The sequence below is a fragment of the Geospiza fortis genome, unplaced genomic scaffold (genome assembly GCF_000277835.1).
Source record: "Geospiza fortis unplaced genomic scaffold, GeoFor_1.0 scaffold112, whole genome shotgun sequence".
NCBI classification, from domain to species: Eukaryota; Metazoa; Chordata; class Aves; order Passeriformes; family Thraupidae; genus Geospiza; species Geospiza fortis.
Genome location: NW_005054298.1, coordinates 10,568,416 through 10,592,529, shown reverse-complemented (window position 1 = coordinate 10,592,529; position 24,114 = coordinate 10,568,416). Strand labels below are relative to the sequence as shown.

Below are 24,114 nucleotides of genomic sequence, written 5' to 3'. Positions count from 1 at the left end.
CGTACTATCCAACTGGAATTGCACAGGGTGCCAGGAGAGCAAAATGCTCTGGAAGCTCCTGCAATCAACTTCATGCCAGAACTGGCAAGATATTTTTAGCTATGACACACTCTTGAAGATTTATTTAGGGTTGTAAGAGGTACCCAAATCTGGGGGTGGTGACCACTTCAGTTATGGTCCTGCCTTGTCATCATCCAAGTTCTCCTCCCACACACAACCTTGCCTGACCTGTGAAGTGGTCCTTGCTTTTCTTTCTCACTGCCATGATTCCTTTTACTCCTGCTCATCAGTGTCTCTCCTACTATAAATGTTAAATCTTGGCTTTTCCTCGTTTCCCCATGCTATAAATCCCTTCCACCTCTTTCCCAAGCCCAAAACTTCTTCCCTATCCAGGTTTTCTACCAGATGCTGTATGTTAGCATGAGGAAACCTCCCAGCCTTCTATATGTACATGAGAGAGGAACATGAGTTACACTTCATATGGACTTCACTGACTGAGGGTGGTCAAACCCTTAAACAGGATGCCCAGGGAGATTGGAATGTCCACCCTTGGACATATTCACACCTGGACCAGGCAAAGTGCTAAGCAACCTGACCTAACTTTGAAGCTCTGTTTTTAGCAGGTAAAGGATGAGGTTATCTCCAGTGATTCCTTTTAATCAAAATTATTTCATAATTCTAATTAAATCTTGAAGAAAAAGAGGAAGAAGGAGAACACACAAGAATCTAAGAAAAAGATGGTTTTCTGGCAAGAAGCAAAAGGAATACAACAAAACAAAACAGAGCTGTGCACAGTTATCCTGCTTTTCATGCTTACACTGAAGTAACTCAAGATGCAATCAGAGGGAGGCTAAAATCTGCAGAGAACCAAGAAGAGAATGAACACCAACGTGTCTGTGGTTAACCAAGGCTTACTTCATCTCTTTGACCTCAAAGCCTGGTTAGAACTGAGTGTGTTGTCTTCAGAATATTCTCTGAAATATTCCAAGGCACCATCTGTTTTATTTGCTGCAGATTCAGAGTAGGAGCATGATGCAGGCAGTACCCACCTCCTCAGAGCTTGGGCTGAGCACTGACCTGGGTGCTGCAGCCAGATGTTCACTGGAGATTAACCCCCTTGGGGAGGAGGAGTAGGAGCACACCAGAGGTGCCCCTGCCCCCTTCATGGCAAGCAGCAGTTCCCGCTCTCTTGTCTTATGAACACTTCAAAGGTATGGTTTGCAGTCCAGTGTGTGAATATATGAAATGTCCAAATCAAAACCAGAGCTGTGACAAGTGTTTGCTCTTTTAGGAAATCTCAGATCCAGGTGATCACCTCTATAGGTTTCATAGTACTAGTAAAAATCAAGGTGAGGGCAGAGGAGCAAAAAATATACACATAAACTCTATCACAGTTTTTTTAGAAGGACTTCCTAAATTCTACAAAAATTAGTGTATTAGCAATCTTAAATCACAGTCTTCCAACTCATAACAATTTGAGTAGTCATTGCCCTCAGATCCTTCATTCCAGAGTACAAGTAGTTAAAAAGTCCCCAGAATCTTTATGAAGAAAATGGTTCTGTGCTCTGGTTTATTTTACTACTGCTGCTGGTTTATTTGGGAGATGCATCACCACCGGATAAACGAGCATTGATAATACCAGCATCTGTTTAATAAATAATATATTATAAAGTATTGTTCTTCCCTTATCCTCTTAAATAGAACAAGTTCCTGAAATTGAAAGTCCACTAACAAAAGGTACAAATAGAACAAGAAATCTGGCAGCAAAATATTTCTTCTTTAACAATAGAGCTGCAAGAGCAACACCCTGTTGTACAGCTCAGTAGAAGAGTACTGACAAATACTGAAACACAGAATGCCTGCTCCCTAAATTGATTTAATATGATAATTTGGGGTCCTCCAAATCCCAGCCATTAAACTAAAAGCCAATACATTTATGAAAATTATGATAAACTATAATATCACTCATGAGTGGCCTTAGTGTTGAATCTGGGATGAGTTGCGTGAACAAAAATCACTGGAAATTTTTAATACAAAAAGAAGAAATTTGAAAGGCAAGCACAATGACCACCATAACAGAGAAAGTAGCAATTCCTAACACAGCATTAAAATGTTGCTTGCTTGAAATCTGGGCTAAATTTTCCTATGAGTGTGTTTTATGGGATTAGAATAGAAACAAAATTATCCTGACAACTTGAAAGAAAAATGAGTGGCTTGGTAGACGAATTGATAAAGCTGGAAAGGACAAAGAAGCTTCCAGGCATGCAAATGCTGCTTCGGATCTGAAGTAAAACCAGAAAAAGCTAAACTGAAGTAAAAACAGAAAAACTAAATCCAGGTAAAGAACAACTGTGCTGAGTTAGAACATCTGCTTTGCTTCAAATGTTTATTAATTTCTTTTTCAAAAGCTGTAGACAATGACCTGGTAAATACATTTATAGTAATATATCCCTGCAAACAATTTCTGAAGCAGACTTGCAATTAGAAAAGTATCTAAGGAGTAAAACTTAACCTGGAAAATCTGCAGAAAATCACACTGACTTTTCATAAGAATTAAAATCCTGTTTGCTTACATTGCTTTAGAAAATATTAATTGGATTCCTGAATCACTTAGATGCTGTAGAAGATTTTAATTTTACTGAGAAAGGCAATGAACAAGTCAGGATACTGGCAAGGAGTGGATACACGTGGGTCCCTGTTGCTTACGGAGACCCAGCTGTGGCTGCAGACCCAGCTGTGTTGGGCCTGGGTATATTTGCCTCAACAGAGCTGGCAACAAGCTCAAAGCTTGCGTTCTGACAGAGGCAGCAGCAAGAATTGCTCTGAGGTGGCTCAGTTGTAATAGGTCTCCTAGGCTAGTCCTGCTAAGGATGAAAACATAGTTTTCTAACTTTGTAGTTTTTATTTATTGAAATGTTTCCCTGGAAAAGGTAGGAGATGAATTAAAAAAGTAATTTTCTCTTATTGGCCATTCAGGATTTTTAAGCTGTTACTTTTTAAATTATCTACAACAGTTTCCTTGTTTTTAGAATGAGTGCATGATATCATATCCTGAGCCCTTCCCTTTTCTTGTAACTTTCTGAGGCACTAGGAGGAGTCCAGCTACAGTCATCATGAGGATTGGCCTATAAAACTGAAGTGCAGCTCCTTCTGCCACCTCCTGCCTGCCCGAGTCATACTCCTTAAGAAACTGGTGCTCTAGGACAAAGGATCCTTTAAGCACGGTGAGTATCAGCTGAGAAAGCAACCAATTTATCCAGCTTGTAAAGTTGCATCAGAGAGCAATCACTGCTCTGTGTGCTTACATTTCTGCATGGATTGGGACACAAAAGTAAAAGCAAAACTTGCTGTCAGTATTTGATACTGAAGTGGAGAAGGGAGTTCCCTGGCCCAGCTGGAGTGAGAAAAGGAACAGCAGTGACATGGGAGGCTCTCAGGGTGCAGCGATTGGATTAAAGGTGTGGGCTAGGTGTAGAAAAGCTACCTGTATTATGCCAGGCAACAATACCTATTTACTGTGGATGGACAGGCAGACAGGAAAAAAACAGCTGCTAAAATGTATGTACAAGTAGCTGTGCCCAAGCACATGGTACTGTATTAATGCTGGATGACAAGCACCTCTTGTTTATTCTTAATCTGGTTTTGTATAAGGAATGTAGTAGTACTAGCTAGTAATAAGCAAAATAAAAGAAGAATAAAAGAAAGACTTGTCTTCAGTAATCTTCACTCATCCCTAAAGCATGCAGGCCAAGTACACATTCACAGTGAGTCATTGACTCTTTTTAGTATAACTATAACCTGTGGTGGTGTTACTGCTGCATTTTTCCATCTTGGTCTGTAGCGCTGAAATGCAGAGCTAAAGGCTCTGCTACCATGGGTGGAGAGCCTAAGGTTTTGTCTAGATGTCTCTGACGTGCTAAATAATAAATTTATGGTCATGATTTATTATTCTATTTAATATATGTGTGAGTATGGTAATATGATCACAGTGTAAAAACTGTTACAATGAAAGTAAATAAATGACATGCATTTATATCTACCAAATGAACTTGTAGAACTTCTTTATTAACCTAGAAAGTAGCTTTTAAAAGGATAGAGCGTCTAAATTTTCCCGTGTCCTGTTGTCCTCCTAGAATACCAAGCACTAACTTCATTCCAAGGTTGTAAAAGACTTATGACCATATTTTACATAAAGGCCTCGATCTAGGATTAGATGAAACCAACAGAAAGCAGCAGTGAAATTTCTGTGAATGCTTAAGATAACAATAACTGTCTTCAAAAAAAGTCCTTGGTGATGTGAGCAATTATACAGGAAACACATAACCTCTGCATATGTCATTGATGACATTACTTTGTGTTTTTACTTTGCTTACTGTGGTTTTGATGAGCTCCTTCATGGGGTCACAGCACAGTGTTAGTAAAAAGCATTGCTTTTTGTTGTCTGCTAAACTGCACTGTGAGGTAATAACTCCTCTTTGGTTAAAAAATTGCTGATTTCGTTAGTTTTATGATAGATCAAACCTGACGTTTTCTATAACACAGCTATGATAAGAGTAGCAGGAGGCTAAAGATGTGCTGTGTGCTGCTCAGCCTCATTAGCATGGAGATTGCTGTACCAGAGGTGACCATTAGAACACCTCCTCCAGGCTTCTGCCTCCCACAGTGACCTGATCCAGCTCAGTCCAGAGAGATCAGCTGTCAAATAGGCTTCACAGATGATGTTTTTACATGCCTTCCAATTAGTACTTTTACATGTCTACTGGTTAATAATTGTTTTGTACAGTGCAACATGACAGATTTGTAACTCTTTCATTTAATAGAATATCACAGTGGATGTTCATGTTTCCATAGAAATGTTTGTTTCTTGAATTCACTGAGTTCTTGGTTCTGACAAAGTTGTGTGGCCATGAGTTGAGTAAAAATTCCATTTTAGAAAAAACATTTATTTCCTTTCTCTGGATTTAAATCACTGCCATTCACTTCCATTGGATATAAACTTGCTTATACATCATAGAAAAAACTCAACTTAGTATTTTGATTGTGTGATCTACTGAAGAATAATGATATATTTTTATTCCTACTTATAGTTTAGTCTGTCTAGTTTGTGACAACGATTTTTTTTTCAACTTATAAACTTATTTCAAGGGCTTGACTCACAGTTTTAGAATTCTAGAATATGTGATGTAGTCAGGCCACTAGGTTGGCCACTTGCCCTAGATGAAGCCATGCTGAATATCTCAAATCTCCTCCCTGTCCTTGCCTGATTTCTTACGTCTGGGTATTAAGAGCTCTTGCACTCTATGGAAAATGTCTAGGTCTGCCAGCTCTGTTTTGCTCCTTTTTCTCTGAGGATGGTTTATTGGGGGCTCCTTTAGCTAACTCCTTGAAGAGCTGGAAATTTTTTTTTTTGCTTTACTAGAATTCCGGGGCCTGACTTTACTCTTCACCTAACTCATATCCCTGGGGACTGCAAACTCCACCAGTGTGTGATCACAGCAGCCCAGGGTGCTGCCAATATTGATCTCACCAATTAGCTCACTTGTGTTGCTGACTAACAGGTCCAGGAGTTAATTTTGTTGTCATGCTTTAGGAATCCAAAGAAAAGAATGAATCAAATGAAAGAGATGTGTATTTTCCTTTACAGAAACTATCTGATTCTCCTCTTGCATCCTGTTTTTATACATCTTCAAAAATAAATTTTCCAGCACCTTGCATTCAAGAAATGTTAGGTGCATAGCAAATGTTTAATTAAGTAATCCCACACAGCACTTCTGAGGCAGGCTCCTTCATTTTACAGGTGAGACAGAGTGAGGCAGTAAATTAAGTGACTTACTTAATATCACACAGTGAGTCAGTGCTAATGCTGAAAATAGACTTTGTCTTCTGGTTCTTTTCCCTGTATTTTAATCATCAAAGTAGATTCAACTCTAAAGTTGAATAAACTCCTTAGTCTATTAAAATAATTGTTCTAAATTTTGCTTAATGTTTTAATCACCTAACCAGTGACTACAAATATTTACAAAAGTTTTCCTTGCTTAGGACCTTTTTGTCTTTCTTGTTCAGATGTTGCTTCAGGTTATTAGCTCAATATGTTTTGTTTACAGTGATCCTGAACTTCAAAAATATAATCTAGCAGATCTCCACAAAAAAAAAAAAAAAAAAAAAAGAAAAAAAGAAAAAAAAAGGAAAGCACTTTAAAAATGCACTTAAAACTCAGAGCAATCTCCTTCAGTCAATATAACTTTTTTTCATACTTTCGTGAGTATAGGGCTGTTCCACTCAATAATAGCCATAGCTTTAATTAATGGAGCACGCTGAACTTATTGGCCCACAGAGCGCAAAAGATAGACTGCTGGTTATGCTGTCATGACTAAATGAAAATGTATCCTGAAGCACAGAAGAGCAACAGCATGTTAAATATGTGCTTAGAAGTGCAGTACTGAACTACATGCTGGGTCATCTCTGAATAAACTGGTAGAGAAAGAGATGCCATCCTTGCAGACCTGTTTAAACAAACAGTACCCATGTTCAGACTAATGAAATGCTCCCGCAGTTTTAGAGCTTTCCTGAGCATGGTCCACAGATTTGTTTATGCTGATAGGACATATATAAATTTTTCCAATCCTTGCCATGTTACCTGTTTAATAGTGCTCTTCTGCATAGGATAGAATAAATGGCCCAGAAGATATGTACATAGGCATAAGACTTAAAGAGGCTCAGGAAAGAGGAATGAGGGAATGATATTACTGTGGCTTGCTCCCTATTAAACCTGAGTACAGACATAGCTGTCTGTTACACAGCCTTATAGAATACTTTGTATCATACAATATTTTTAGTGTGGGTGAGACAAGCAGCAAAGGATGTGGTCAGCTCCAAGATTTTTGTAAAGACTTTTGCCACATGTAACAAATTTACATTGTGATGTAGGCAGCCTTACAGCTTAATTGAAATTTAACAACAAAATACCTTAAAAATTCAACTGCTTCATTTCTGAATGCAAATAAAGCTCCTAGGTGGCAGAATCAGTCACTAAGCATTGGCATGCTATATTTATAGAAACAATTCTAAAGTAATTTAACGCGTTGTACTTGTAAAGAAGATTGTCACATCTTGCCTACTGAATTACAGGCTAGACAGAATGTTTCACGTAAGATGCTAAGGAAAGATGTTCCAAGAAGGACATTCTGTTTCCTCTTTGGGGCCAATACTTCTAGTTTACCATGTAGTTTTCCTTTGGGGTTTATCTTCTTCTTAAAATGTTAACTATGAGCATATTTTGCACTTTGCCACTTGGGCTGTGTAATCAGTGATCAGCTGTCCAAGATCCATCAGAGTACCACTCCAGCTTTGCTTTCTGTTTTTGCTAGAGAGTAAGAGGTTTTTCTCGGAGATTTCAGCAAATATCCTGAAGCCAAGTGATGAGCCATTTGAAAGACAGCGCTGTGCCTGTGTACCACTATCAGGGACAGAGATGCTGCCTTTCAAAGGGTTTTTGAAAAGCAGGGAGGAGTTGTTCAGTACAAATTGGGCAAAGAAGACAGTTTTGTGACTTTTAGAGACTTTGAAACAAAACCCCAAAAAGCAGTGCAAATAACTGATTTTTTTGCTAGCTCTTCCTTTATGTCTCCTTTTTTCTGTAGTTCCTATTATTAACCCATTAAGTGAAATGGTAATAGTGTTTGAGAAGTTGAAAACTTTAATCAAACATTAGGCAATACTTAAAAAAAACAGGATTCAAAATAAAATGCCCAGGTGTTCTCTTCCTGACTGGGAATAGGGGAAAGAATCTGGTCTGTGTGTCTGACCAAAACTAACCAAGCCAGTAGAAAATTAATACGTGAACATTCAGTTCATGGGTAGAGATTCATTTTCATTAACAATTCAGCTAATAAGTATGAAGAATGAGTCAGTGTGAGAAAAGCAGAAATTACTTGTGGATAATCTGAATCAGAATGGGGGATACATAATACATTATCACATTTGAGAGGAGTTCTGACAAAATATGGGCCTTGAATTTTGGATGCAAAGAGTTATACTTGCTTCATCTATTATTGAAGAGAATAGATACAAGCCAGCTTCTATGATTAAGTAGATACTGTGTTTTTTTACATAATTAACATTATTTAAGATCCTACTTTCAGAGAAGACCTCGTTGTCCTGCCTACCTTAAGTAATCGGATTATTGGTCACTGCTCCCTGGCAGGTCTGTTGCAGCCCTGTTCTGTTGATTCAGCACAGAAAGAAAACATTTTAAGAATGTCAGTTCTTCAAGTAGTGGGGATTATAGGCATGGTAACAGTACATGTTTGTGAAAGGTATATGCTGCTAGACTTCATTCCCCGTGATGGGAAGAGGGAAACCGAGGTACAGCCACAGTGCTGCTCTGAAGAGTTCATATAGTTAATGTGTAATTCTTTAGATTTGATTCACAGGATTGAGAAAGCATTTGTGGTAATATGGTGCTTATACATGAGAGCCAGAAAATGGAAGGGAAAAGAAAGTGAAAAGAAATGCATAATGAGGGAGTTGGCCAGTTTATTTCCCAAGCTCTTCTACTGGCCAAAGCACAGTGAAAGGGGCAAAACTAGGCATTCAAGTTAAAAAAAAAATCCAATATGAGTTACCTTAAACTCTATTAATTATAAAATATGGCGTTAGCAATGCAGACAAGGAAGATTTTTTTCAAACATTCCTTATTATGTGTTAACATGGCACCATAAAGGTCCAAGAACCTTGGATCATCACACAACTTGCAAAATACCCCTAGAATGTTTCTTGCTGGAACTAGGAACAGCGAGATGAGTAAAAGCCGAAACTGTAAATATGGGGAAGACCTTCTCTGTTCAATAAAACAGGTGGTTTCTGCTGAAACTAGTTTTGCTTGAGGACTAATTTGTAGTTCCAAGTGTCTTTCAGTGCTGACAGCTGAAGAAGGTAGCTCGGGGCCAGATTGTAATAATGTTCACTCCTTGATCTAATGGGCGGATGTGTTTAATTAACCTTTGTTTCTGCAGAAGCAGACATTCTGGCAAGCTGTAGGAATGCTAAAGAAGGGAAATCTAAACTGCAATGAACCTAGGCATATTCTATATATCTAGTACTAGATAAAGAATGTTAATGTAGATAAATACTGTTTCCTAGGAGATAGATATGTATAAGCTATTTCTGTAAAAGAAATTTAACATGGATCCCCCTGTAGAACTACCCCTTATTAATTTCACAAGATCCAGCTATGATCCCATGCCCTTCAGACACTTGTCTCTTGTGTCTTGCACAGTTCTTCAATAGGTGGTCAGAAAAGCATGTATTTAAAGTGAAAATATTCTGTTTAGTATCTCTTGGATGGAGTTAGACCTGACAGCCTCATTGCTTGTTCCATGTCCTCCAGTGACTTTTCCAGATACCAGAGCTTGGACTGAGCCTTCCCAGAGCTTTCTGTAAAGTGCAGATCTTAAGGATTATAGCTAATTCTTCAGAAGGCTTATGGCAAGTCTAATGCAAAGCAGATATTCTTTGCATGAAATTGCTGAAGGCACTGATTTTTGCTTGAAAAACTAAAGCATTGTAGATTACAATCATACAAGCACATAAAACTCCCTGGCCACAATGTCCCTAATCTTACACTAAAAAATCACCAACTTTGTATGTGTTTTGAAAGAATGCAAATCAGAGATTATTGTCTCTGACCTTCATCAGCTCTGCTGCCACAATAGTATCATTGTTTGCTCTCCTCCCCTTAATAAGAGACACCCTGCATTCCTCTCACTTCCTTTCCATCCGAAATCTTTCCGTCTGAGAGGCTTTTAAAGCTCTGCTTTGTCATCTGGTTTTGCTACTACTGTGATCTAAATGCCAAACTTCTTCAGTCCTTCGTCTTCGTCTCAGTCAGCCAAGTCTCTGTTTTCACTTAAAAGGCATCTTATGAGCTTGAATGTTGGAAATTCCTTCTACTCCTGTAGTCTAACAAACAAGGTATATTCCAGCTGAAAGAAACATTTATCTTGCATCATTATTCTTACTAAAACTATGCTGCAGCAACACAGTATCAATAGGAATCATAAACAGTACTTTTTCCACCTCAGCACTGTGACACAACTCTTTCCTTCATAATACTGTGCAAAAATCTCCACATTGTTACAGTACATAAGGACTAGTGCCAAGGGTGCAGTTAGATTACTAATTTACTGATCCCGTGCTTACTAATTTACTGATCCCATGCTTTATCCACTGGGTTTCTGTTCCAGAATGAAGTGTTGTGACAACAAGTGAGGTAACCAAGGAAAAAACAAACTGGCTACAGCTGTCAGAATTATGAGTTCAATATAATTCTTTAGCCTGTTCATACTGGTCTCTGTTTGTTTCTAGTAAGGACTGATGACTCCAAAAGCCACAAACTGTGTGTCAATTTCTTGGGTGATGACAATTTCCTTTGTAATGTTGCCCAGTGTCTGAGATTGTCCTGATAGGGTTGTGTAGCCCTGCTGTGAGCAGTGTCCTCTTGCAAAGAGAAGGTTTGCACAAAAACTGAGGATGGAATAAGAGTCTTTATCTCCAGATATAAACAGTGATCTCCAAAAGCTCTTAACACTGAGCACAGTCAGTGGATGCAGTCAGGCTAACACAGATGAATTTTGGAGATTCTTGACCAGCATGGTTCAAGATGCAGCCCTCTGGCCCAGTCTGGTCTGCAGGATCTTCTGTAATTTGAAACACCTCTTCTATGGAAATTCCAGCTAGCAAGCTGCTGCCTCCTCCCAAAGAGAAGGAAAGGAGTGAGGACTATTCTCAGGATGAGCTGCTGCCTCATCCTAAAGAGAAGGAAATGTGGGCAAGGAGAGCACCCTAATAGAGAGAAGTTGTTGCTGTGCTTTTGTCTGAATGATTTTGAGTGCTTGGACATACACAAGAAACACTCCTAGACAGCCTGCTGCCTTATCTCTTTGCTGAGCAGGTAAGAACAGCAGCACCTCTCCACCAGTGCTGTTCTCATTTGCTGCTTGTTGGGGGGTGGGGAGGAGGGATGGGACACAGAGTAGGGAGCAAGGGACAGTAATTTTCCCCTGCAGCCTGTTGCTCCACCCAGCCTTCCCCTCAAGCCTGATTCACTGTCCAAGTATGACAGTGTGAATGGCAGGAGGTATGAAATCACAGTCCTGAGCTGCTATTGATTGTTGTCTCAGTCAAGCTAGCAGGGTACCTCTACAGATTTTGATCAATGGCAATTAATTATGTTTTTCCTCTTTGGAAGTGGTATACACTTCTTTCTTTTGTTAGCATGTCTGATAATGGCAGGGGATTTTTCTGAAGGTAATTTTGGAACAAAACAGCAGCTCCAGGCACTCTGTAAGAAGCCAAATCCAAGGGAAGGGTGGAGCAAAGTTGCTATTTGATAATAGGAATAGTCTACAAGAAAGTTTCCTTATCTCTCTTCAATGCTTGTTTTTCAGAAAGTAACTGTGATGAAAAGGCAGCAACTATTCTTCTCTGAATGTAAAATCTTTTCTGATAAGATTTCTGGAAGAACTTGCATTCAAATCTATCTTCATTCAAATCCTTCCTAAGATTCATTTCTTCCATAAGGTGTTTCTATGCTAATCCACTAGGCGTTGCTATTTACATCTTTAAAAGAAACACAGGACTTAATCTGGACTGATTGTAGAGTAAGAATGACTAAGTGCATGCATGTCCCATAGGAAAGCATAGTCTCTGGAAAGAATCTATTGCCTCCTGGCAGTAGTTCTTTATATTGTGTTTTTATTACTTATTGTTGATTATAATCTCCACAAGGAAGGGGCATTTGTATTTAAGCATCATTTATGCCTTTTAAGGCATCATTTATGTCTGTAACTTTCTGTAATCACAGAATCACTGAATATTCTGAGTTGGAAGGGACCCATAAGGATCACTGAGTCCAACTTTTAACTGAATGGCCCATATGGAGATCAAATCCATGATCTTGTTGTTTTTAGCACCATACTCTGACCAGCTGAGCTAATAGTGAAGATCGAGAAGGAAACAAGAAGTAATTTTACCATACAAATTAGCTCCATCTTGAATAGCTGTCAAATTCTACTCTGCCATCTCAGTGTATATCCAGATTTGGTGCTAAAGTCACTGGAATGGAATATGGTCATAACTCTTGAAACAGAGAGACTGAAGGGGAGAGGAGGCCAGTAATACTGCAGCTAATAGATTCATTCCCAGTATCTCAGACTATGCAGACATTAAATTAAATAAGGCTTAGTCAGCAGGACAAGCTGAGTCTGTGCTGCCTTGTGTTACAGGCTGCTAATATAGCTCAGAAGTGCACATCTGCTATGTAACAATGTAAAAGGGTTCCCAAACTATTCTAGTGAGGTCACAACTTCATGAGATTACATTTGGTCACATATTTAGGCTAGTATTTATTTGGAGTTGCATTAAATTCCTGCTCTAGCAGAGCAGTAGCATTTTTTTCAGTGAAAACTTCTATGATTTACTCTGTGAAAAATTGCTTGGAAAGACTATTCCTCTGAGTCATCACTGGGAAAATCCATTATTACAGAGGTGAAACATGTAATTGTGACAGCTAGAATTGAAAGAAAATAACTACAAATGTAGGTATTTTGAACATACTCAAATTTTTGTAGGTATATTGAACGTACCCAAATCAGTTGATACAGCATATTTCAAACCCAAAGATGGCAAAACTATTGCTTTCCAAAATTGTAATTAATCTATATGTCCAAAATTTTACATTGCTATAATAATTATCATAATAAAGTTTATCATAATAAAGATTGGTCCTTCACAACCAAAATACTCACTACTAGATAAGACATGACAGTTCTTTATACAACAGAGAAGAAAAAAGAAATAAGATTATTGCATCCACCAGAAATGTCTGCACCCTCTATTTTTTAGCAGCATGTGGATATGTGCTCTGTACTCTGGCAAGGAAGCCCTGCCAGAAGAGGCATAGGATGTTGTAGAGGTAGCAAGCTTGGAGCCAGGAAGGAAGGCAATACTTCCTGACACTCATTAGCAATCTCAGAGGAAGGACAGCATCCTGCCTAGTCATGCTAAATCAGCTAAAGAGGCCCTACTAACACAGCAAATCCCTTACCCATCCTTGTTGAAGCAGAAGGATATTCAAATTTGGTTAGGAAAAAGAAGCCACAATTTTGGATGTGGCTGTGCAAAGTACCTATTAAACTTTACTCTCCTACACTGTGACTTTCTAATTTGCTCAAGAGTGCTGTGAAATGAAGAACCTGAGGGCTTACCTGCCTTTGTTTCATCTCCCTTTATCAAGCTTTAACAAGCACACTTGGTCAGTTTTCCCCTTTTAGTGCTGTGCCTTGGCTTAAATATTTATACCATGTCCCATTCAAATTCTCAGTGGAGAACTTTCATTCTTTCAGCAGCACAGTTCCTGCAGGCCACTTGATAATTTGTGAAATTGAAATATATTTAATGTGACTAAGTAGCAGAGTTTGAATAACAATGGTTTGTCTTTATACAAAGAACTTCCATGTCCCCTAAGCCGAGGTGAGTCCTTAGAGTTCAGCCTCTTGTGCCCTAAGAGTCCTTCACTTCTTGTCTAGCAATTGCCAGTTCCACAGACATTTTTGTAATATTAATGTTTCAAGAACCCATCACAGTCAATCACACAGTTTATTGTTTTAACTGTTTAGAAGTGGATTTGGTTGTCTTTTTAGACAATTGGTCACAAATGGCAGCTTAAATGGCAGATTTAAAGCTGCCAACCTCATAAGGTGATTCCACATGAAGTTATTATTAGCAACATTGAATTCCAAAAATACTTTGAAACATTTTTTAAATAATATAAATTTAAATTGGTATGTGTCAAACCATTGTAAGTAACAAGTTATACAGACTAGAATACACTTAAAAAAGAAAGCTATCACAAAAAAAACCAAAACAAAACAAAAACCTTAGGAAAAACAGAAGAAGAAGAAAGGTGATATTAGGTGAATATATCTAAAATCTCAGACTATGTTTCATTACTATTACTCTCACCATTTATCAAGGACTTTCAAGCCAGTTGTGATATTTTGTCCCTTTGAGTTTGACTGTTACAGTCTCAACTGTCGTGTTCTTACCTAAACTATCCCTCTTAAAAGTTTCTTTGTCCACATTATTTCTGGTTGAATTGGAATCAGCAAAGCAGAACATTTCCTGTCCTTGGTGGGATGAACCCACACTGGATATGAGGAGACTGTGTCAGCACTAACAGGATGCAGACCAGGAAACACTGCATTTTATTAACAGGAACTAGAACAAGAGTGGCAAAGTTTTGGCAGAATTAGAATGAAATGGTTGTACATGGAACAGAGTAAGAGCTGGAACTAAAACATTTTTTTATATAACGAAAACAAGGCTGCCAGCAGACTGGTTTTGTAGATTTGGAAAACATCAGGAGTATATGAGAAAAATGTTCACTCAAAACTTAGGGTGTGAATGAAAGCTCTGGCTACCCAAATAACTGGAGCTGTGTCTCCAGCAGGCTGGAAAAGTCTACTTTAGTGAGTTGAGAATACAAATGAGTTATGTCCTGGAGCAATGAGCCTTTGGCATTCTCCTGAAAAATGAATAGTCAAAAGCTTGGAATTCACAGAAATGGAGTTAGAATTAATATTAGTCAATAAGAATAAAAACAGACTCAAAATGTCCTGCTCGAACACAAAGCATGCTTCTCAGAGAACTAAAAATGCACATGGACCAAAATACAAATAGGAAATAGCTCTGTGGTGTGGATCTAAAATAGGATCAGGAGTAGCCACAAGTGTGGTGCCTTCTAATGTATCATAGCTCTGTCTGCTGCTCAGCACTTTGTAATCTGGACTAGCATGCTTTCACACCTCTTCTAGCAGCAACTTTAGAGTCTCTCCACAATCCAAACCTGTGACACTTTTTTGAAATTTGCTAGATGGAGAAGGAATGTATATCTTAAAAAGATGACAGATTTTTATTGATCAGCTTTAAAGGCTGGTCTTCCTCTTAATTATGGCTATATATTGAAAGAAGTCTCTAAAGAGATAGGTGAGCATGGTCCTTCTTAAGGTGACTGGAAAAGCACAAAAAGTCTTATTTCTTCTGTAATTAAAAGAAACTTATATTTAGCTTGAGGGAGATGGAAACCATTTTTTAGAGAAATAAATTTTACAGCCTTTTTCACTGTTGATTTGTGACCTTGATCTGTAAAATCAGGCAGTATCCTCCTTTATGACAGCTGCTTTTGTAACAAGTGACATGGTAGGAGGGCAGCCCTTGTATTAAAAGGGCTTTTATTTTAGAAGAGAGAAGGTGAAATTGATTCTGTAGATGCAGCAACCAAGGACAAATCATGGCAATCACACCTTGTTTTTACATTTACGGCTTTTGGGAACTGACAGGAAAGATTATTTTTGATTTATACCCATTCCTGAGAAGCAGACACGATAATTATCAGGTAGTTCACCTGTGTCATGCAACAGCTATGTCAAAAGCCAACAGTTAAACTTCATGTCATAAGGATCTTGTGTGGGGAGTCACCTCATGAGGACAGCTTTAAATCAAGCTGGAAATTCTGGGGATGAGATAGAGTATTTCCCACACTGTCATCAAGCTGTTGAATAAATCTCATTTGCTTTTAACTGGAATAGACTCCTGGATCTGAGGTCTCCTAATGCTCTCTGGAATCATATTATAATGATTCCTAACTTTTAATGCCAGTAATCAATTCTTCTAACGCAGGTAAAAGCTAAGTGAATCTTTTACTTCTATTTGCAAAATAGTTCTCCATCAGAAGTTTTGATTTTTTTTCCATGCTGAAATCTTTGCCTGCTTCTACTTTTTAATTGCTGTGTTTGCATGACAAGAACTAAGAAATGAAACTTCCATAAGATACGTGGAACCTTAATGGCAGAAAAGCTAGCTATGGCTTAGTGAAACTAAAAACTTGTAAAATCACAGCTCTCTCTGGGCAAGAAATTATAAGAATTGTAAAGATGAGCTCAACTTAATAAAGTATTAGTATTAGTATTATTACTCATTGTAAAGATGAGTCCTGAAGTTTAAGGAAATTTTAACTGCAAGCAGAATAGTGCTGCAACTCTTTCTTCCATGATTCAGACTGTATTTAGAAATGGTAGCTTAGACCTATCTCCATTGATATACAACAAAGCAAGAAAGTGCAAATCAGCTAAGTGGAAAAGGAATTGAGTTTTACCATCTTTTCCTGAATTGAAAGTTTCCCAAGTTATCCCAAGAAAACCCTTGGAGAGGTATAAGAAAAGCCACAAGGAAACTGTTTCTGAGCTAGGAAGTCAAAGAAGCCCAGCTGATCCAGACAAAGGATCCTTTACATCCTAAAGAGAGGGATTCAGCAGGTGGTCACATTGCTTAGGCAATGTGAAAGGAAACTGAAAAGGCAGAACTACTTCAAGCTGAATCTGGCATGGACGTGACATGACTGTTGCATTTTGCATCTGACGTGATGGATATCTGCAGCCACAATGGCCAAATCCAAGGCACTTTTGCTTTCCAAAGAGTATGAAGGACTGCTTTTTTTTTTTTTTTTTTTTTTGAAAGAACTGAAGGAAGATTCCACATTAATTTTAATGCATTGTGCACTGCTTCCACATAATGGAAAAATAAGATTATGGGCCACCGCTCCACATTATGTGACCATTTCTCTAGTGATTAAATCTCTATCAATTGACATTTAGCATTTTGCAGGTGTTTTCACAGACAGGAATTAAGGGAAAAGCAGGCTTTGTACATCTTATGACCTGGTTATCATTCCATTTTAAATGTTAGTGAACTATTGCATAGAAAATGGAAAGCCTAAAAAATGGCAAGAGTTAGAAAGGGAATAACTGTAGTTATGTGAGCCAGATCAAACCAATTAATTTTCTACTACTGAAAATATGATCAGGAAAAATAGACTAAAGGTCTGTTGTTGCCCTTCAAGAAATCCAGCTTTAAGATAAAACTCATGCCTGAGTGCAGTGAATCAATTTTGAAAAGTCAGAGTTTGATTTATTGTTCTCTGAAAGGTTGTATAAAGCTTCTTACTAAAGATCTCAAAGTTACACAAAGGTATGATTTTGTATGATTAAAGGCAATCATAGTTCTCAAGGACTTTTAGAAGATGCAGACATAAGTTTATTTTTTACTATAAATTTTAGGTTTTCATTCTGAATAGATGGAACTTTTTGCATTAATTTGCTCAGCATTTGCATTACAGACACACTGATTCAGCAGTAGTACAGGTGCAGATTTGCAGTAAATGATATACACAGATTCTGCTCTCATCTATTAAAATGTCAAAACAAGAAAACAAGATTTGAGAAAGCCAAGATATGGCACTATTCAATAAACTGCAGTTATCAAAAAATGTTTGAAGAAGCCATTCTTTGGTCATTCGGCTCTAGGCAGATCTGTAACACAACTTGCAAGGTCTTAAAACACAGTCCTGCAATGGAAGGGGAAAGGCAGACTAAATTAAAGCAAATATTCACTGTTTCCCAGTAAACAGCTCCTTTTAGGCTGCAAATATGGAATGAATTTGGGATTTCAGTTATTTATTTTGAGGAGATTAGCCTAGGTAGAAGAGTGGGTGGATTTGCTTGTGACTGCAAAATGCAGTTCTCTTGTGCTACAAATCCAGTGTAGCTTCAATGAATTTTGGGCACAAACAGTATTTCTGTCCCTTAAACACTGTTTTAGTTGTGCAAAATCACAACAGCTTCAACTTCTAAATTAGAATGTATATATACCCACATAGATATGCATCTCTTTCTCCCCTCACAGGTTCCTCCCTCCTTATACTTCCCCTTTGCTTGTTCACATTATCCACAGTATCAGAAGTCTCAACTCAGAACTTCCTGGCTCTCAGCAATTTTTTTAGCCTTCCTTTATCTGGAATGCTATAAAAAACAATAAAACAGGAGCCTGCAGTGCTCCTGTTTTATTTTTTTTATAGTAGTCCAGAAATAAATCAAATGAAATAACAAAACTTGAGGACTGAAGAGAAGCTTATGCCATGGTTGTGAACTGAGAGTGTACTGTACTTATTTTTTTTTGCCAAAGTACATTACTTTTGTGGACTGAGGACCCCACAAACCAGCACACCTCCTCCCAAGTTTTTCCAAAGGAATAGATTTACTGTAAGTTGTATCAGAAGACAGAATGTAGTGGTGGGTTTTTTTTTTAGATTTACAATGTATTTTTTAATGAGTTAGCAGATTGAATATTGAATAAACCTATTAATATATTGAATCACAATTTGCTACTAATGATATAATTAGCTTCTAGCAAATAGTTTTTTCTAAAATGTTAATCTCGGACTCTCCTGACAGATCCTAAGTGTGTGTTCCTGTTCACTGTAAAGATAAAAAACAATTCGAAACCCAAATGTTACAGGATACAATGCATGCTTATTTTGAAATTGCTTTCCTTAATCCTCTCATGTAAAGCACATTGTACTCTTATCAATTTAACACTGAAAAAAGGAGGGGCTCTTTGTAGACTGTATTAGTAGACTTTGTGGACTGTAGACTTATCAACCACAAGTAACATGTCTTTTCTAGAAAAGAATGCTGTATAAACTAAAACAGGAACACTCAGGTCAGTAGTGAAAATTTCTCACATGCAGCAGTATTATCATATGACTGTATAACGTGCTGAACAAGCTCTCTAGTTGAGGACAATGTAATGCTATAGTAATACAATACTTACATTAATGTATTCATAGGCACACAAACTTCCTCAAAAACTTCACTGGTGGAATAAGTTCCTACAGGATTACTACCCAGTTTACCCACTTTTTTAAGGCTTTCATCTCTGTATTTAAATATAGGAATGAACAAACTGTGAAGTGTTATATGATGTAAATTTAGGGAGTAGTATCTGTAGCAAAGTGCAGCTGAAGAGGAATTTTTGTAGATAAAATTTGTAGCCAGTTGTTTCACCATCCAAACCACTTCAAACAGAAATTCCAGAAGAGATTTTCCATTCAAGTTCCCATTTAGACCTTTTTTAATTAGACATTTCCCAGCACAATAGTGCAAAGTTATGTTGTAGGTGCAAGAAAAGTCTGATCGTTTTTAGCCAAGTCGTGTCAGAGTTTATTCTAGAAGGAGTGCCATTCTTGAATAGGTAAAATAGTGTCATAATAAAAAACTGTGTTACAAAATTCAGTTGCCAGGATCTCTCTGCTAAGTTGTGAGATGCTTTAGAAAAAAAAATCCTATTGCCACTTAAACAGTGAAGGGGCATCAAAGCTTCCAAATATTTGCAAAAGATGTTGTGATTAAACATGGAATAGGGAAAACTGCACTTAGAGTAATAAAGATAGTAGACTAAAAATTAAGGGCTTTCATAATCAGAATGATTTCAGGGTCAGAATATTTTTACAATAGAAAGTTTGGTTTAATTATCTGGTTTAATTTTCAGAAAGACATTTTAACCTCATTCTAAGTTACATCAACTTAAATAGAGATTGTAGACAGAAGTAAGTAGTTAAAAAGTAATATAATTTTAGTTGAAAATTATTTTTCTTTCAGAAGTATTGCTCCCACACTGCTAGAATGCTGGCTGCTATAAAAGCCAGTAAATTTCATTATTAATGTAATATATTTGTCAATATTTTAATCTGGAAATTTTGATTTAAAAATAAGGGGAACAAGATCTGTTAGCATGAATTTTTTTCAAGTATGCTCACACTACCTTCCAACAGCAGCTGTTCAACAAGGTAGCACTGTTCAACTCAGGGAGGTAAATCCTCAACTCTGTTAGCTGCTTATTATTCTAAAAAAAATCTCTTGCCTTATCAATTTTTGTAATAGTTCATGTTTTTACCAAACTGGTTTCAGTGTGATCTGTGAGACACTAAGGCACACTTTCTACTTTACATTTAACAGCTAAAGCTTCACTTAATGTATCTGCTTCAGAAGTACACTTTAGGAAACATCAGCCAGCTGGAGGGAGTGCAAAGGGGAAGGAGAGTGACTGGCAGTTTGGAAACATGATCTACAAAAAACAGCTGCAAAATCAGGTACTATTTGAAAGACGAAAAGAACTAAGTATAAAGAGTGAAAAAAGTAATGATTTTTGACTATTTATCATACAGGTGCAACAAAGGGGAAAAAAAAATCTCATGGCTATGTCCAGTATGGAACTAATTAATATGCTTAATCTGCAGAAAGGTAAGGTGAATGTTGCTGGGTTTTTGCTTATGATAAAGTAGTCCAGTACTTTAAACAAACTGCTATGAAAATACCACAATCTTAGCTGCATTTTAAAAAATGGCATGCCAAAAATTATATATGTGTAACTGATCTTGGCTTTGGGCCATGGAACAACCTCTTCTAACTCTTTGTAGACCCTTTATTTTCTTTTGATTCTTGGCTATCAAGTTATTTACAATAAACTTAGCTCCTTCTGTAAAAGTTCCAAGATCAGGCCCTAAATCTGTCATGGTGTTGATAATCATGACGATCAGAAGTGTAACACTTGTAAAACTGGAATGTGAAATCCCTTACCTCACAAAATGTCAGTGAGAATCTCCTTAAAAATGACCTTGTGATATGATCCTGACAAATCCCAGCTGTATCTGAAATGGAAAGGTTATTTGACAGTGAACTTTATTTTAGTGTGGTGACTTCCGGCTGTTTGTAACAAAAATAAAGTGAATGGTACAGTCAAAACACCATAATCTCAAACAAGACCAAAACCAGAGTCATATTTCATTGCTTGTTTCAGATATATTTTAGTTTATTGCTTTATGGTTTTTGAATGCTGAAGTTCATAAATCATGGTGAGGTCAGCTGCATTCTCTTTAAGTATACAAATAATCTGTAAAATGTACTTCTTGTTAGGCTATCCATGCCCAAATAGAAAATCATCTTTGACTACTTTATTTTTAATATAGAACAGACTCTCTTTGAGGGCACACTATGTACATGTACCTCTTCTTACAAGTTATCTGAGCCTAGACTAAGTTTGGCAGCTGAACTCTGCACATGCAAAAAGCTGTGTATTTTGGGAACAAATGGGACATCACAGCGTTCTAGATAATGCAGTGAGGGGGTGTGTTTCTGTTCCCCAAGCATTCCTCTGGTTCCCCTAGGAATACTATCAAAGAATAACCAGGTGTGCAAATGGTGTAGGAAAAGAGCTAAATATCTGGGATTTACATTTTTCCCATCACCAGTTTCTGGAACTAACTTCATCTAATTTCTATTTAGAACTGCTCAGAAGGGAAGCACGAGCCCTAATCTTTGCAAAGAAAAAATATTTACTGTTCAGTCATCCCACCACACTTACTCTTGTTTATGGCTCTGGCAGTGACACGCACTGCCCTCTTACATTCTTAGTGGATTAGAAACTAAATATATGCATAAAAATACTGTCCCCATCTTCAGGAATCTGCAGTTTAAAAGATGTTATGGCAGGATAAAGCAACAAAGAGACAAATTTTTCCATCTCTACTGAAATTCTACTTGTTTAGAAAGTGAAAGCAAATAGAATAAAATAAATGCAATATAAATGACAATGAAAAGGATTTTTCTCCCCTAAATTGTTCTATAGAATTTTTCTTTATAAAGTGCTGAAGCAAGAAATATATCTGTAACCATGGAGATTATACCAGGCAACATGCATAATAATTCAAAATGTGGCATCACACAAATGTTCTTTGTCATGAGTGGATTACTACAAAGAAGTAGGTTTCCCCTAAACAATTTTCAGAAGCAGGATAGATGTGGTTACTTTCTTAACCCTCTTTTTTGCACGGGGAAAGTGGAAGTGTCAGCATTATGGTATGTGCAGGAGAATTGTACTGCATTCAGTTTGAAAAGACTCAGCTTCCCAGGTTCTTGGCAGTTTTTAATCATAGGTACAATCTGCTCAAAATGTTTGCCTTCAGTGAATTGTTACATCAGAGCAATGAATCCACCACAATGCCCACATGGCATGAAAGATGTCCATGGAGACACAGTTACAGGATAAATAGTAAACAGTGCTAATGAATTTTTGCTTGGATCTTCTTGGGTTTGTTCATGTGCTTTTAGGACCAGATACAAATGTCCAGAATCTATATTAAAAACCATTCCTGTTTAATCCTAGAAATACCACGAATTGGCTAATTTAAGTGTTAGCTCTAAAACAGGATTCCTTCACATTTGGCACTATTTTTTTCTCTGTTTATTCTTTCATTGCGTGGATGGTAGCAAATGGCAAATAGCTCTCAATGTGCCAGCTTCTAGTGCAGGATGAATATTGGTGCAGTTCTGTACAATCTAAAAGGCAGAAGGAAATAGACAGAAGTAAGAAGTAATAGACAGAAGTAATTGCTGTGATCAGGACCTTTCATAATACCTTAATTTCATGATTTCACTTTTCCTCACAAGGAGTTAACTAAAATCTGGTGGTTTGCAGTTTGACTTAGGAAGACAAACTGATGATGATGTAAGAATGATGTAAATCCTGTTGACTTACAAACAACATAGAAAATGTTGTTTCATTGAAAAGAGGAAAAATTCAGAAGATACTTCTTTTTTATGCAGTCCTGAAGTACTCAGCTGTTTCTCAGAGCCACACTACTTTTTTTTTTCTGCCTCTGCAACTCCTTTTTTCCAATTCCTAGCATTTTTTTCCTGACTCTGAAATTAGAGATTTTCCTAAATCCCTTTCAAATTCCTCCTCCATGGTATTTAGCTTTGGCAATAGGCCATTGTTTCACCTATCACTTTTTTAAGGATGAATTTTTTTTGCATTTATTTTAAGTGACAGGCCTTTTTTATGCTCTCCAACTTGAAATGCAATTTCACCCAGCCATCAGTGGATAGAGCTAGAACGTAATTAATTCTTTCCCTTTCTCTTCTGCAGGAGAACACATAGAAGCCCAGTGTGAAAGCAGGGGATACCACAGTTACTTAACATATTCTGTCCAGAGGAGCTGAACCCCTCAGAGATCAGTGGTTATCATAATTTCCATTGTTTCCCAAAGTGGGTGTTATCATGAAAAGCATATTTTGCCAGAAGGAATAATTTTACCCAACATATTCACTTTTAAATTTAGTGAGTGGAATTCTAATAGGTCAACATTGAAGCCTAGAAAAATTAAGCAAATTAAAGCAATGAGAAAAGGTATCTTTTCTTTTGTAGCTGGCAAGATACACACCTGACTGTGTGATTAGTAACACTGAGATGGCCAGAGAGAATTTGGATGTGAGAACTGATAAAAAATTGAAATAATCACAGTATATACAGCAATAGCCATTACTTTGTTTTCCTGAGCAGTGGAAACTGCTCTGTGCTGCACACACGTGACAGTATTGCAGCTCAATGGTTTAATAAAGCACTCAGCACACCCATATGAGCCAAGTCAGGGACACTTCCATTCCTTTGCATTCTGACTTCAGACTTAATTTCTGCATCTATTGGTAGACTTTGCACTAAAATACGTGATGTATTTAAGACAGAGCCCTTCCTAACTTCTTCTCTTACCCCTGCGCTCAACTCTGGTGAGGCCACACCTCAAACCCTGTGTCCCGTTCAGGGAGGGCATTGAGGTGCTGGAGTAAATCCAGAGAAGGGCAACGAAGTGGTCTGGAGCACAGGTCCTGTGAGGAGCGGCTAAGGGAGCTGGGGGTGTTTAGCCTGGAGAAAAGGAGGCTCAAGGGGAACCTTCTCGCTTTCTTCAACTCCCTGGTAGGAAGCTGTAGCTGTGTAGGGGTCGGGCTCTTCTCCCAGACAACCAGGGACAGCATGAGGAGGACACAGCCTCAGGTGCACCAGGTGAGGTTTGGGGGACATCAGGAGGAAATGCTTCACAGAAAGGGTGATTTAACATTGGAATGGGCGGCCCAGGGAGGTGGTGAACTCACCGTCTCTGGAGGTGTTTAAGGAAGGGCTGGACGTGGTACTCAGTGCCATGGTTTAATTGACATAGTGGTGTTTAGTCATAGATTGGACTCGATGATCTCAAAGGTATTTTCCAACCTAAATGATCGTGACTCCTTTGGGTCAAACCGAGCCTGCGGAGCTCGGCACAGAGCTCGGGGGGCACAGACGGAGGCGACCGCGGGTCGGGCAGCACCGGCCCCTCACACGGCGGGGCCC

General features: G+C 37.9%; 1 protein-coding gene across 2 annotated transcripts in view; it reads left to right on the top strand.

Annotated features, from left to right (window-relative positions):
- Positions 1-3,150: 3,150 nt before the first annotated feature.
- The window catches only part of RALB (RAS like proto-oncogene B), a 47,425-nt gene continuing 26,461 nt past the window's right edge, over positions 3,151-24,114 (top strand). The window contains exons 1-2 of one of the 2 annotated variants that reach the window (XM_031056514.1): positions 3,167-3,224; positions 19,941-20,044. The gene's annotated coding sequence lies outside the window, so the exon portion shown is untranslated. Of the gene's footprint in view, positions 3,225-19,940; positions 20,045-24,114 lie in introns of both variants that reach the window. The other variant, XM_005415770.2, reaches the window with a different exon arrangement.